Source organism: Amblyomma mixtum, chromosome 3, assembly GCF_055824585.1.
Source record: "Amblyomma mixtum isolate Tamu chromosome 3, ASM5582458v1, whole genome shotgun sequence".
In the NCBI taxonomy this organism is placed as follows: Eukaryota; Metazoa; Arthropoda; class Arachnida; order Ixodida; family Ixodidae; genus Amblyomma; species Amblyomma mixtum.
Window position 1 is genome coordinate 395,038,896 of NC_143014.1, and position 13,217 is coordinate 395,052,112.

The 13,217-nt window shown below is 47.3% G+C and overlaps 1 pseudogene; it reads left to right on the plus strand.

Annotated features, from left to right (window-relative positions):
- The first annotated feature begins 11,951 nt into the window (after window positions 1-11,951).
- The window catches only part of LOC149357245 (uncharacterized), a 39,090-nt pseudogene continuing 37,824 nt past the window's right edge, over window positions 11,952-13,217 (plus strand).

A 13,217-nucleotide genomic window follows, 5' to 3' on the forward strand; every position in this document is an offset into this window, starting at 1 on the left:
CTCGTGTTGCCAGCGTGGGCAGCGGGGCTCGATGGTTGCGTGCGTGCCGCGGCAATTAGCGCAGCGTGGTTTCGGGGCGTCGCAGTTATCGGTGGCGTGGTCACCGCCGCAGCGAAGGCAGCGAGCCTTGTTTCGGCAAGTTGCCGTGGTGTACCCGAAGATGCCGCAGCTGTGGCATTGTAGCGGGCGAGGAAGACGGGCGCGGACTCGTCGGCGGAGCTTGAATAGGGCCACCTCTTGTGGGGGTTCGATGCCAGCGAAGCGGACAATGATGTTAGCACCACTGCGTGTGCAGCTGATGGCGGGGACCTTGCTGTCGAGGCCAGCTGCAATATCTTCCTCGGAGAGGCCGCGGTCAACACCAAAAATGACGCCAGTGCAGGTTTTGGGGCCAAGGTGTTTGGCGCGCACTCTGACGCCGCAAATCTCTTCCACGGCGAGGAGAGGAGCTATATCGGCTGTCGAAGGGGCGTCAACGGCGCAAACATTGCGGTTGATGTTGACACGCACTGCTGTGACACCAGGAAGGTGGGATAGTTGCGCGGCAAGTGCGTCGCGCGAAGTGTTCTTAAATGTCCCTTTGTTTCCCAGAGGGAAATAGAGAACAGTAGCGGGCTTGGTCTTGCTGCACTCCTGCGGCCTTGGCGCTGAAAAGCGACCAGTGGAGGGGGGACGATGTCTGGAGCTCCCGAAGGGGGTGCCTGTTTGGGCTTGGTTTGCTCAAGAGGACGGAAGGCGAGACGGCGCTTCTTCCTTTTGTCTGGTTTGCGACCTTGCTCTTTGGAAGGGAGAGCTTCGTTCTCGCCGTCTGAGGGGCGAGGGGGCGAAGGGGGATCCTGCTGAGGGGGGCCGCGCTTGGTTTGTAGGTAATCTTCTTCAGTGAAGGCATCCACTATTGTGGGAGTGGAAGTGGTGAAAGTGTTCTTTTCTTTGGCTTCAGAACAGCTGATGCCAGAGCGAAGGCTGGGAGGGGAAGTCTGTGTTGCTGCAGCGAGCTTCCCTTCTTGTGGAGGAGGCGTTTGGCTGCTCTGAAGGTGCGCAGTGCTTGGTTGTAGGGGAGGAAAATCCTCTTGGCCTTGAGGTGTGAGTTGTAGGGCCTCTATTGCTTCATTTTGGCAGTTCGGAGGTGGAGTAACGGGGTTCTCGGATGCACTGAAAAGTTGTGCCTGTGCATCGGATGCCGCGAGTTGAAGCGGTGATGGAGAGGCCTGAGAGGGATTCTCGATGGGCTTCTTGGTTTGGATGAAGGCAGGTGCCATTTCAGTGCCCTCGGGGCTCATAAAATAGTAGACTATTGTGTCTTCTCCACTTTCGGTGGACACGTTTGGAAGTGCAGCAGTCGGAGTGACGGGTGCTACTTGAGTAGTTGGCTGCGACTCGGCATTGAGTGGCTTGCGTGTGGTGGGACTTGGTTCAGTCTTGCTGTCAGCCTTGGGGGAGCGGTGAGCAGCAGAGAGTAGGCGACGAGCGTCGTCTTGAGACTCGATAATCTTCTGTGCCTCGACGTAAAGTTGTTGAAGCATGCGCGAGCAGCCGACGCTGCCGGCGCGGCGGTGGTGGCGGCCGGGAAGCCGGGCGCTAGGAGTTGGAGGCAGCTTCTCCATGGTCCGTTGCGGACAACAAAAAAAAAAGGGTAAAAGAAATTAAGAAAGAAAAAAGGACCCCATGGTGGGGTGGAAGGCGCGACGTTTACGCGACGTTAAGGTAGGAGTGGTAATACAGCAGCGATAACGAAGGATGCTGCAAGATAATACTAGAAGAGTGGGATGATGGCTGCGAGAGCAGGAGAAAATTGCGTCCGCTCGTTAAGAGAGTAAGACAGAGAATCCTCACATTTTTTTTTTTGAAGCCGGAAGCGAGGGCTCCGCCATGACACTTGGCCGTTTTCTCAGCCAATGGCATGCGAGAGCCGCGAAGATCACCGCGAGCGGCGCGAGCAGACGATTTCGCGCCGCGCCAGGCTGTCGGCAGCTGTCAGACACGGCTGAAAGTGAGACTTTGCTCCCATTGACAACAAAGACGCTGCGATGCCCAGCTGCTGCGTTCCTGGATGTTGGTCGCGCACGCCAGGACAAGAACCGGGCGTCACTTTCCACACGTAAGTATAGTGCATTTTGTTTTCGTATTTAATTGACTGCGTAATGAGTAAAATGCATTCTCGCAGAACATAACGCACGACACGGCGTGAACGTGGTATTCGTACCGCCCCGGCCTTATTGGTGGCTCTTTGTCCGAGTGCAGTGAATAATTGTTTTCAAACAGGTTTCCGAAAGATCCAGAGCGAAGGAGGCAGTGGACTGAGGCCGTTAGACCAGGCCAAAGCGACTGGGAACCAGCAAAATGGACCTGCGTATGTTCAAAACATTTTCTGCCCCAGCACTTCGATCGGATGTCGCCGCTCGTAGTTCGTATACGTGCGGATGCCGTCCCCCTTCAGGTGAGGAACCACCTCGATACATTCTCAAGAGATTGGAAAGAAATGCTCTTATTGAGAAGGTGTATAGCTTGACTGCATGTATATATGCTTTCAATATGACGTTGTAGGTGTTCATGCAAGAAATAGAATGATTTGCGAATAAATGGCTTTAGCTAGACGTTATGATCGAGTAGCGCGGCTACAGTATTCCCGCACTGATAAAAAGTAATTGTGTCATTACTGCTAAACTGGCTGCGGTTTATATATGGCTCTGATGAAATTCTGCTTACTGTACATGATTATTTATTTATTAGCTTACGCACTCCCTCATTAGAAGAAAATAAAAAGAGATACTTGTCATCTATAGCATCGAGCGCACCACAGTTTCTTTGGGGCATCATTTCCATTTGATATTATTACTTGTAGTGTGAAAATGTTTGCGCCTAGCAGTAATTTGTATGGCGGTGCATTTTTTTGTTGTTATCTCGGCCATAGCGCCTGGGAAGTGTCACTGTTTTATAACTAAGAGAGCACTGTGATTCCTTAAAACTATAGTTCGTTTACAAAGGAGATCATAAAGAAGTTCCATAAGGCATAGAGCACCGTACGTATTTGCTCGCGTAATTTGCGCACGTTTTTTCTTTAATTAGGGCTCCAAAAAAAGGGTGCGCAATTTACGCGCAAGCGAGTCATCCGAACACGTCCTAAAAGAAAAAGGTTGGCACCCCTCGCTGGCAAACAAAAAGGTTGACTCGTCCGCCCCGCCCACGCTATGTAGCTCCCCGCGGGGTGGCATGACGGCACGTGCTTAGCTCAAAGCAATAAACGCGCAAAGATTCAATCGCGAAGTCAGCAGTGGGAGGAGATAACGGGCAATAAAACGAAAACGGGGCCCTTGCGTGTGGCCCGGCTGACTAGCGGCAAACCGTATAGCAAACGGTACGGTAGAGTTTTGGATTTGGGGTGCGCGCAGCTGTTCGTCCGGGATAGCGACCGCCAGCGCGAGCAAGCCGGGTAAACGGCGCAGAGTTCGCACCCGCGTATACATGCTGGTGGTCTGGCTCAGCATAGTGCGCAAAATGTGCGAGTATTTTTTTTTTTTTTAATCCGGTTAAATGTTTGAACTTTTTGGGGTGCACAATCTAAGTGCGGGCGCAAATTACACGAGTAAATACTGTAAATGTCTGACTTTGTCAAAATAAAATTCTATTCAAACGGCCGCTCACAATTTAGAGTACATTATAACCTGTCATACCGAGTATTGAAAAGAATAGCTTTGTAATGTGAATGCGTCATGTACACCACCGACTTAGGCTCATGCTTGATGGCAGTCACTGTCAGTTTTTTCAAGAGTAATCAGGGCTTTGATTTAGGTTGATTGCTACTGAATCAACCAGAAATTACCTGCTTCCTAAAATCAGATTTTTGTCTTTTGTGGTAAATGAACGATACGCACATTTTCAAAAAGAAGTCAGTTAAGTAACATCAGCAGTACATGTCCAGAGTGCAAATGCTAGTTCTTGTTCATGAATCTATATGCTGTAGCTTCACAGATGGACATGTACTATTGGTCACTGATGTTCAAGAATAAGGGCTGCAGTTAGCAGCCTCCTAGAGCTTTCTTTAGCGTGCCTGCACTACTGTCCTTTAGGGTACAGGGTGACTGAAGTATCGTATTTTGTAAAAATATGGAGTGCATGTTTTTCATACTATAGAAGCCGGAATAATCAAGAGAGTAATTAGTGTACCATACTTACAATTTTAGTTCTAGATATTCAACACAACTGAAGGTGATTTTGGCCTTTCAAACTAGTAGTGTCAAAAGGAGGTGATCATCCCACTGCACGCAGCAACAGAGTAAGCACTAGCATATAAGTTCTAGCATATAAGGGGATTCTTTATCACCCAACATTTTTAAGAGCAAAGATTTTGTGAAAGGACTAGAAAGCCATATTTTGCATACTTAACATATCCTGTTTTCCTTCCAGAAGAGTTATTTGTCATGCATTTTGCATTCATGTCATACATGAGGTGTGTAGTTGCCATTTATTACCCAATGCTAGTTTTATCATATAGTTGTTCTTTTAAGAAATGTGTTGTTTCCCATGGGTTCTTCCTCGCATTGTATATGTTCTTCTTGTTGTATGCTACATTTGTATGCCCATCCTGCTTGGGCCAAAACATTGGCCTGCAGTATATGTAAATAAATAAAAAATATAAGTTTTGCAACCTGCAACAAATTCATGTTCTTAAATGATGAAAACGCTTTTCCACATGCACTTGGTACATATGCATACAGAGGAAAACCTTATCATTCTCCGTTGAAAGGGCGAACTGGGCAGACACCTTGTGCAGACACTGTGCAAAAAAAAAAAGAAATCGGTGAAAACTGGGCAGACACCTTTTAAGCAGGCACTGCAGGAACCGCGAGTCACTGCTCCAAGGTGTTCCTTTTTTCTGCAGAAAACAAACGACAGGGTTTATCTGTAAACTTTCTTGCTCTTTTTGGTCTCATGAAGGTGTTGAAAGCCTTTGCAGGAGACGTTTTCAGAATATCACCATGACGCAAGTGCAGGCATGTCCACGGACGCCTGAAGACCGTTTTTGTTGCCTTTCGATTGCATGCCCTTGCCAAGACCATTTCTTCCTCTGGATTTCGACTCGGTCGTCAATAATCTGCGTTCGTTCCTTGTCGCACTCTGCCCCCTTGCTGTCTCTTAACGTTAGAGAGGTCAATCATATTCCTTTCCACAACACGCTGTGTAGTCCTTAACTGAACTTGAATGCTTTTCGTAGTTCTCCACGTTTCTCCGCCGTAGGTGATTACCGGTAAGACACAGCTGCTATATACTTTTCTCTTGAGGGATATCGGCAAACTTCCATTAATGTTCATAGAGAACCTGCTGAATGCTCTACACTCCGTTGTTGTTATTCTTTTGGTTACTTCTGCCCTGTGGTGCGCATTTGCGGTCACTACGCGCTCTAAGTAGACGCACTCCTTTACCACTTCCAGCACCTCTACCAATTGTAAAGCGCACTTCCGTTCCCAGACTGCTGAAAACTGCACGGTCTCACCGGTTTTTCCAACGGATACAACATTTCTTGAGGCCTGGTGCTCGGCTCTTGTGGGGTGAAATGTTTGGAAAAGGGCATCTGGTGACGTCACCCTCCCTCGATGGAAAATCTATCCGCATTGAATAGAACAGAAAATGAGGGGTTACGCACTAATGGAAATGTAGATTTTGTACTAGAAACGCGGGTGTACTTTTATCGCACAAGGAAAGCGAGAACTAGAGCCAAAAGTGTAACAATAAGAGAAGCAATGCCCCAAGCTGGTTCGATGTCATCACCACAATCGTGAGTTTGAACCGTGGTACTGGCGAAAGGAATTATTAGGTCCGAGTTTTCCAGAAATGAAAGTGTCTTCCACCGCCGAAGAAAAGTCGGCGGAGTCACAAAAGGACCTCCTATCGCCCTGTAGACAAAATGAAAACCTCGTGGCACTGTGCTCCATTTCCCCCTTTAAACTCAGTACGACACTGTAGCGCCTTTTTGTGCACCCGGACAACCGTTAGCGGCGCTGCAGGTTTGCAGCCAGCCGACGACCCGAGAGCGGAACAGAGCGTCACGCCGCAGTAGTGCACGGGCTCCGAGCACCTGCGCATGCGCGCAGGAGCCTCCGAGTTCTCTGCGCGTGCGCTGTGGTACTGAACTGGGGTACTGTGGTACCTTACAGCAGACAGATGCAACAACAAAGACACACATTTCAGTGGCTCATAAGCGATTAAGGCTAACAAAAAAAGGCCAGAAATTGGCTGGACCGCACACGGCGGATTTAAGTTGTTTGACGGTGAACCGAGTCACTGAGCTGTCTACGCAACTGTATGGTCCAGGACCCTCTTCCCAACCACTTCTCCCGTGTCAACCATGGACACGATTGGCGAACGTTGTTTGCAAAGGTTATTTAATAGTCCAGATTTTATTCAAGAAGAGGATTTTACGAGCTGAAAATGAAATGGTAAAGCTTCTCTAATTGAGCTCGGTGGGCGAGTACAAAATACTGTGATTTGCAGACCATAGTCCGCCGCGGTGACGCAAAATTTAACCTTTTAAACATGTGTAGTCGGCGGACTGTAGTGCAGAAATTAAGGTACCTTCTTCAAAGTTTACGTGGGTATCGCCGGCAGGGGCCTTTGCCAAAACAAATAGTGGTTGTATAAAAAAAATTCAGAAGGGTAGCGGATCGGGCTAGTTGGTGCAGTTTTGACAATTTTCGAAGCGCTCAAACAACATCGTCCCTGCGCTCTCTCTGCGTCCATGTTGTTTTAGCGCTTCGAAAAATGTCAAAATATAAAAAAAATAAAACGCTGATCTCTGAGGCTGGCGCTTACTCTCCGTACTCTTGCAAACTGCGATCACAGAGTTTTCTTTTTCACATCACGCGTTTGAATATAGGGGCCAAAAAAATGCTGTTTCTTAATAAATGAAACTGTTTCACCGATAAAGACATATTTTACTCTTGCCGCCACCGGCTCCTAAGGTTACGTGTTTAAAGAAGTTGTTTAAAGTCAAGTGCAGGCCTTATTTACTCATAATTCACTCCATAAGGGAAGGAAATGAAACAAGCACAGCAATGATTACCATGTACTGTTATGTCGTTTGGGCCGTTTCTCTTTAGGCACACATTTTCAGTGCAAATCACCTTGAAAAAGTGAGAATGAACAACGAATGAACCATCACCAGCGGGCATCTGCGTGAGGGCCCTCTCATGCTACACCTGTCAAGACAGGTGCCAATACTATCAGAACCGAGAGCCTAAAAGTGCTAGTGAGCAGAAATGCTTAGGGAAACAAGGAAGTGGCCACATCGCAAATATGGAAGCCAAAAGTCATACAAACCAAGGAAAGCACAGGGGAATTTGTTTTTTTTTTTGCTTTTGGTGTAGTACTGGTAGTTGCGATTAATACGGGACTTACGGAGGCCTTGTGTTCGGAAGCCACAGCCAGCCTGTGGTTGGATTTACGTGTACTTTCTGTAAAATTATTGAAATGTTTGCAGAGTTATTTTGTCACTGTGACCAACACGGAAAAAAAAGGAAAAAATGCGGCATGACCCGTCATATGATGCGACAATTATAAAGCTGCTGGATTTTCCGCGGATCGTTACTTTGATGCTTTTACTCTTATCAATGCTTACTCTAAGCCGAGGCTTGACACACACGAGAGAATTGTTCTGCAGAGCGAAAATGGGCGGAAGCGGTTATATGAGTGGCGGGTGGAGCTTTTGGAGGGCGCAGAGGGGTAGGAAGGTGGATCGAGGGTGGCGATGAGTGGGTGGGCAGATCAAATACAACATCTAAACACAATCGGCCTGATCTCTTACCTACTAAGAATTAAATCGCTGGTAACTTTACTTCTACTGTGTGGACTTCATGATGCATAATTACCACACTTTCTTGCAATGCACACAACAAATAAATTAATATTGCATCATTATATTTCTTGGGTAATTGTGGTGTTCTGGTTGTAACAAGCACACAATATCACAATTCCAGCCTTCTTGCGATACATCAACACAGGTGCAACAAAAATTGGAGCAGCATCAAGTGTATTCATGATGTTTATAGGAAGCAATGTACAAAGGGTTGCTCATTAGCTCCTCCCGTGAAATTATCCTGCAACCCATAGCCAAATCAAAAGGTCAAGTTCATGCATTCACCACTCACCAATAAAAATAGATTTACAGCTCAAAGGGCATCAGGCCTGATGATGTTTGACGTAAAATGATGTTATTTAGCCAATGTTGCTTTGTAAGCAGCAGCATTGCGTTTCTCGCCAGTCATTATCATAAGAGAGCACAGTCATAAGACACGACTGTGAACACAGTCGCCCTACATGAGTCGCCCTACAAACAGCGCCGCCGAGAGCGCGATTCGAGTGAAGTCAAGTATATGGTTCCCGCGGCTACGATTGTTAGACAAGCGAATGCATTCCTGGCCTTCGAATGCAACCTACGAACAGATTGCCAAACTGTCGCAGCTAGTCAATACTATTAAATCATTTTGTGAAGGGGGGACTTCAACCTGCCTTACATTGACTGGTTACACAATGATCCCAGAACTACTGCTTCTGGTAGTTTATATTCTGCTTTTTTTTACTTTCTTGATGACCATACGTTTCAGCAAAATGTTTGCGTGCCATCACGAAACGATGGCACCGGTCATGTGCTTGATTTATTGTTGTGCAACACTCCCAATATTGTATCAGATGTGCACGTCTTGCCTGGTATTAGTGACCACAATGTATTTGTTGCTGACATTAATGTTGAATATTTCCAATTATTAAGAAACCCACTAGAAAAGTGTATACGTTTACAGTAAAGGCAACGTTGATGCTATTAATTCAGCCCTTGAGTGTTGTTATCCAACCTTTGGTGCGCTAGCAGACGACCTGAGCACTGAACAGCTATATAACATCCTTAAAGAAAAGCTGTTTACAGTCAGTGAAACTTTCATCCCGACACGGGTCTTGTCGAGCAGGCGGTGCAGAGATAAACTATGGTTTAATAAAAAACTGCTTATTTTTCTTCGTAGAGTGCGGCATGCGTATCCCAAGACAAAACGAACCGGCTGCGCTAAAGCACACCTTGAGCTTAATAAACTTGCACGCGAATTCCGAAACATGGCCATTTCGGCAAAGGAATCCTATATTCAGGACCTTGGACTGAAGCTAATTGAAGATCAAAAAGAATTCGGGAGATTTGATAGACGCAATGGTAAAGACAGTGTCTCTATCCCTCCGCTAATAGATCATGGAGTAATAGTTAATGATGATGCAGAAAAAGGCTCAGCTGTTCAGTAGTTACTTTTCTTCAGTCTTCAATCTGAGCTTCTCGCGCACGGTTGATGTGATTTCCCAGATTGAAGTAGATTTAATGCCAGAAGTCAATTTTAGCGTGATGGGTATTAGGTTTGGTTTCATTTATTACGGTTTAACGTCCCGAAGCAGCTCAGGTTATGAGGGACGCCGTAGTGAAGGGCTCCGGAAATTTCGACCACCTGGGGTTCTTTAACGTGCACTGACATCGCACAGCACACGGGCCTCTAGAATTTTGCATTCATCGAAATTCAGCCGCCGCGGCCGGGATCGAACCCGCGTCTTTCGGGTCAGCAGCCAAGCGCCGTAACCACTGAGCCACCGCGGCGGGAATGATGGGTATTAGAAAACTTCCGGACGGCATTAAATCAAACAAAGCATTTGGTCCAGACGACTTTCCTGTCGGGCTAATCTCTAAATGTTCATTGATATTGTGCCAATATTTTCTGCTTTTATTCCAGAAGAGTTTGGTTGAAACTGCATTAGCTAATGATTGGAAGATGGCGCGTGTTGTTCCCGTAGATAAGAAGGGACCAAAACACCACGTGGAGAACTACAGACCGGTGTCACTAACAAGTGTAGTGTGCAAAACAATGGAACATATTTTTTATAGTTGCATTATGTCTCATCTCACCAAGTACAGTCTTATTCATCCTAGTCAACATGGATTCCGTCAAGGGTTTCCTTGTTAAACGCAACTAGTTGAATTTACACATGACTTAGCAGTAGCTGTCGACAATAGACAACTGATTGATTGTATTTTTCTCGACTTCAGGAAAGCGTTTGACGTTGTTCCTCATGACCTTCTCGTCTCCCAATTGCGAACGTATAAACTTAACGAAAGTATCGTTATGTGGATAGCCGAATACCTTTCCCAAAGGCGGCAGACCGTGGTTGTTAATGGATGTTCATCTGCTTATGTTGATGTGACTTCAGGAGTGCCCCAGGGTTCAGTTTTGGCTCCTCTTTTGTTTTTGCTTTTTATAAAGGATATTGCTGAAGGTATTCAGTCATCTATCAGAATGTTTGATGACGACTATGTGGTCTGCAGGGTGATTGATAATGCACGTGATCATGAGCGTTTGCTAAATGACCTGGATACAGTACTGGAATGGTGCACTAAATGGAAGATGTCTCTTAACGTGGAAAAGTGTGTACACGTCACTTTTACAAGAAAGAGGTCCAATCAAATAAACACTTATACACTAGGTAGCGCAGATTTAAAAAGCGTTTCAGAACATAAATACCTGGGAATTCTTTTTACGTCAGATCTTAGATGAGCAAAACACATTAACTTCGTAAAGACTAAAGCTGCTCGGGTGTTGGGATTCTTAAGACGCAATTTCAGTCAGCTGCCAAGTAGTCTCAAAGAAAAGTTATATTTTACTAATGTCCCTTGTTATTAGAATAGGCTTGCGTGTGCTGGGATCCGTATACTGCCGAATTTGTTGATGGAATTGAGACGGTACAAAGCAGGGCAGTGAGGTTTCTTCACGGTAATTGGAGTAGAAATCTTAGTGCGCGAGAAATTAAAACTAAACTGAAATGGCAGGAGCTGAAGGAGCGCAGAAAAGATTTGAGGTTAAAATTTTTTCATAATATATACCACTGTAAAACCGGTATAAGTAGGGATCTATTCATAAAACCTCCATCTTATATATAAAAAAGGCGTGACCACTCTCTGAAAGTTCGTGAACTTTCTTTTAAAAGTGACCTCTTGCGTTATTCTTTTTTTGCACGTACGATTAGAAACTGGAATGCTTTGCCACCGAATGTGGTTTCAGTGCGAGCAAGTGGTGCTTTTTACCACGTTTTGCGCATGTGATTTTGCGAAGTGATTTTTGTTGCGATGATGTCCCCCCTGCTGCAATGCCTAAAACAGGCGATGCAGGTAATAAATAAGTGAATAATAAATAAATAAATAAAATGCCGGCGATCACGTGTCGCCTGCTCTACCTGCTGTTCCCGAAACACTGCGACCACTGATAAGAGCGGCGGGGGCATGAAGGGCTGCCTGAACACGCTGGCGTGCATCGCGAGGGCATAACCTGTTTAGAGTAGAATGCCAGAATCTCTTACGGCCATTTTCGTGGATGACCGGAGCGAGAAATAAAAAATCAGGGCGCGTTGGATTTCCCGCTTGCTTATGTACCTACAGTACAAAACAAAGACACAATGCTCATTGTTGATGGCACATGACACAGCACAGCTATAAGCGCGCTTCTTTATTTATCTCGTACGTCACGTGAATAGAGAGCGACAATGCCGTGTTACGAAGCGAAACGAAGCAACGAACGACGAGACGGCGGGAGCGCGCGCTCAAAGAACAGCCGCAGAAGCGCGAGTGGGAAATGCAGCCAGATCGCCGCTTCAGTCGGCATTAAAGTACACACTGACCACACGATACTTCAAAAAAGTATGTGCAGTACTGACGTCCAAGAGCCTGAAAATGCAAGACACATTGACAAGCCACCGCCAATTTCCGTCAGTATTGCTTCAGCAGAGTTCGGTGCGCCATTGTGGCCCATCGCGTACAGGCGGCACGCGCCGGCGTACACCTGCGGCTCAGATAGGCTGCAAGACGCGGACTCCTTATGTTGCTCACGCCCTGATTGCGCTGAACGCATTCCACTGGTGCAGCGAGGGCGGTGAGTGCAGCCATGGGGTGGCGGTGGAAGCGTTCCATTCGGCTATTCGTCTCGGGGTGGTACGCGGTGGTGCGCAGGCGAGTTGCGTCGAGAATGCAAGGGAGCTCAGCAAAGAGAGACGACTCGAACTGTCCGCTGACGCTCTGGATGATTGTAGACGGACATCTAAAATGGGCCACCAAGGTAGAAAGGAAAGCAGACGCGACAGCAGAGTTAGCAGTACCGGGGACTGTGGTTGCTTCCGGCCAACAGGTGTGCAAGGTGAAGCAAGGTAAAAGTGGTTCGCCTTGTTCAATGTTGACTTGTCACAGCGGACATCTGGTGTAAACAAAGAAATATTTTTTTATTCCGTTCTCGAGCCGATCCGGAGCCCGAGCCTTTCTGTCACGGGGTTCGCGTTGCTTCTACTTCCTCGCGCGCTCCGAACATCCAGAGATATTGCTGCTACTGGACTTTGCGGGCCGCTGCTTGATTGCTTTGGTCAGGACGAGGTGATGACGAGTCAACGCATCCTGAGTCACTTCGAGGAGCAACGCCTCTGGCACCGGCTGGTGGGGGAAGCTCGAGACAAGCAGATGACCAAGCCAGGCCTGCTGGCAGTGTGGCACGACGTAGCGCGCCTGCGGCTCGGCAGCGTCTCGGTACTGCTCTAGTTGCTGCCGTACGCGGTGCTGCCCGACCAACCGATGAGCAAGGGCTCCTTGGACTACCCGTACACCACCCTCCAGACCTGGTGCCAACAGGCCAGGAATGACCGAGGCAGGAGACTGCTGGTGAACATCGTGCTGGTAGAGGCGGGCCTGGGAGATGCGGCCAGCTACGGCAGTCATCTACGAGTGAGCTACCTGTCACCAAGCATTCACTGCGCCACCGATATCCGTCTTAAGCTGGAACCGCATGGAGCGTTTTTCGCGAGCGAAAAACGCTCGCGCTGCAAACGCCCGCGTTGCCGCCGACGCGCGAACACCCGCACGAGAAAAATGAAGCGGCGCTGTCGCGGCGCGTTTTTTCGGGTTGCCAGACAACACAACTGCCCACTAGGTGAATTATCGGTTACCGCATATATAATATGCCCTTTAAATTACAGGACACTACAATAAAACAATCTTCATGTAATTATACCTAGTTAAAGGTTGTCTTGTGCATGTTGGCCGAACGCTACGCGCGAAGGAGCACGATGCGTGAATGCACGTGGCTGTTTGGACGTGCTCAACAATAAAGCCAGCTCCTCCGAGGAAAGAGCAATGTTCCCCCAAAAAGGTACCGCCGAGATGCGCG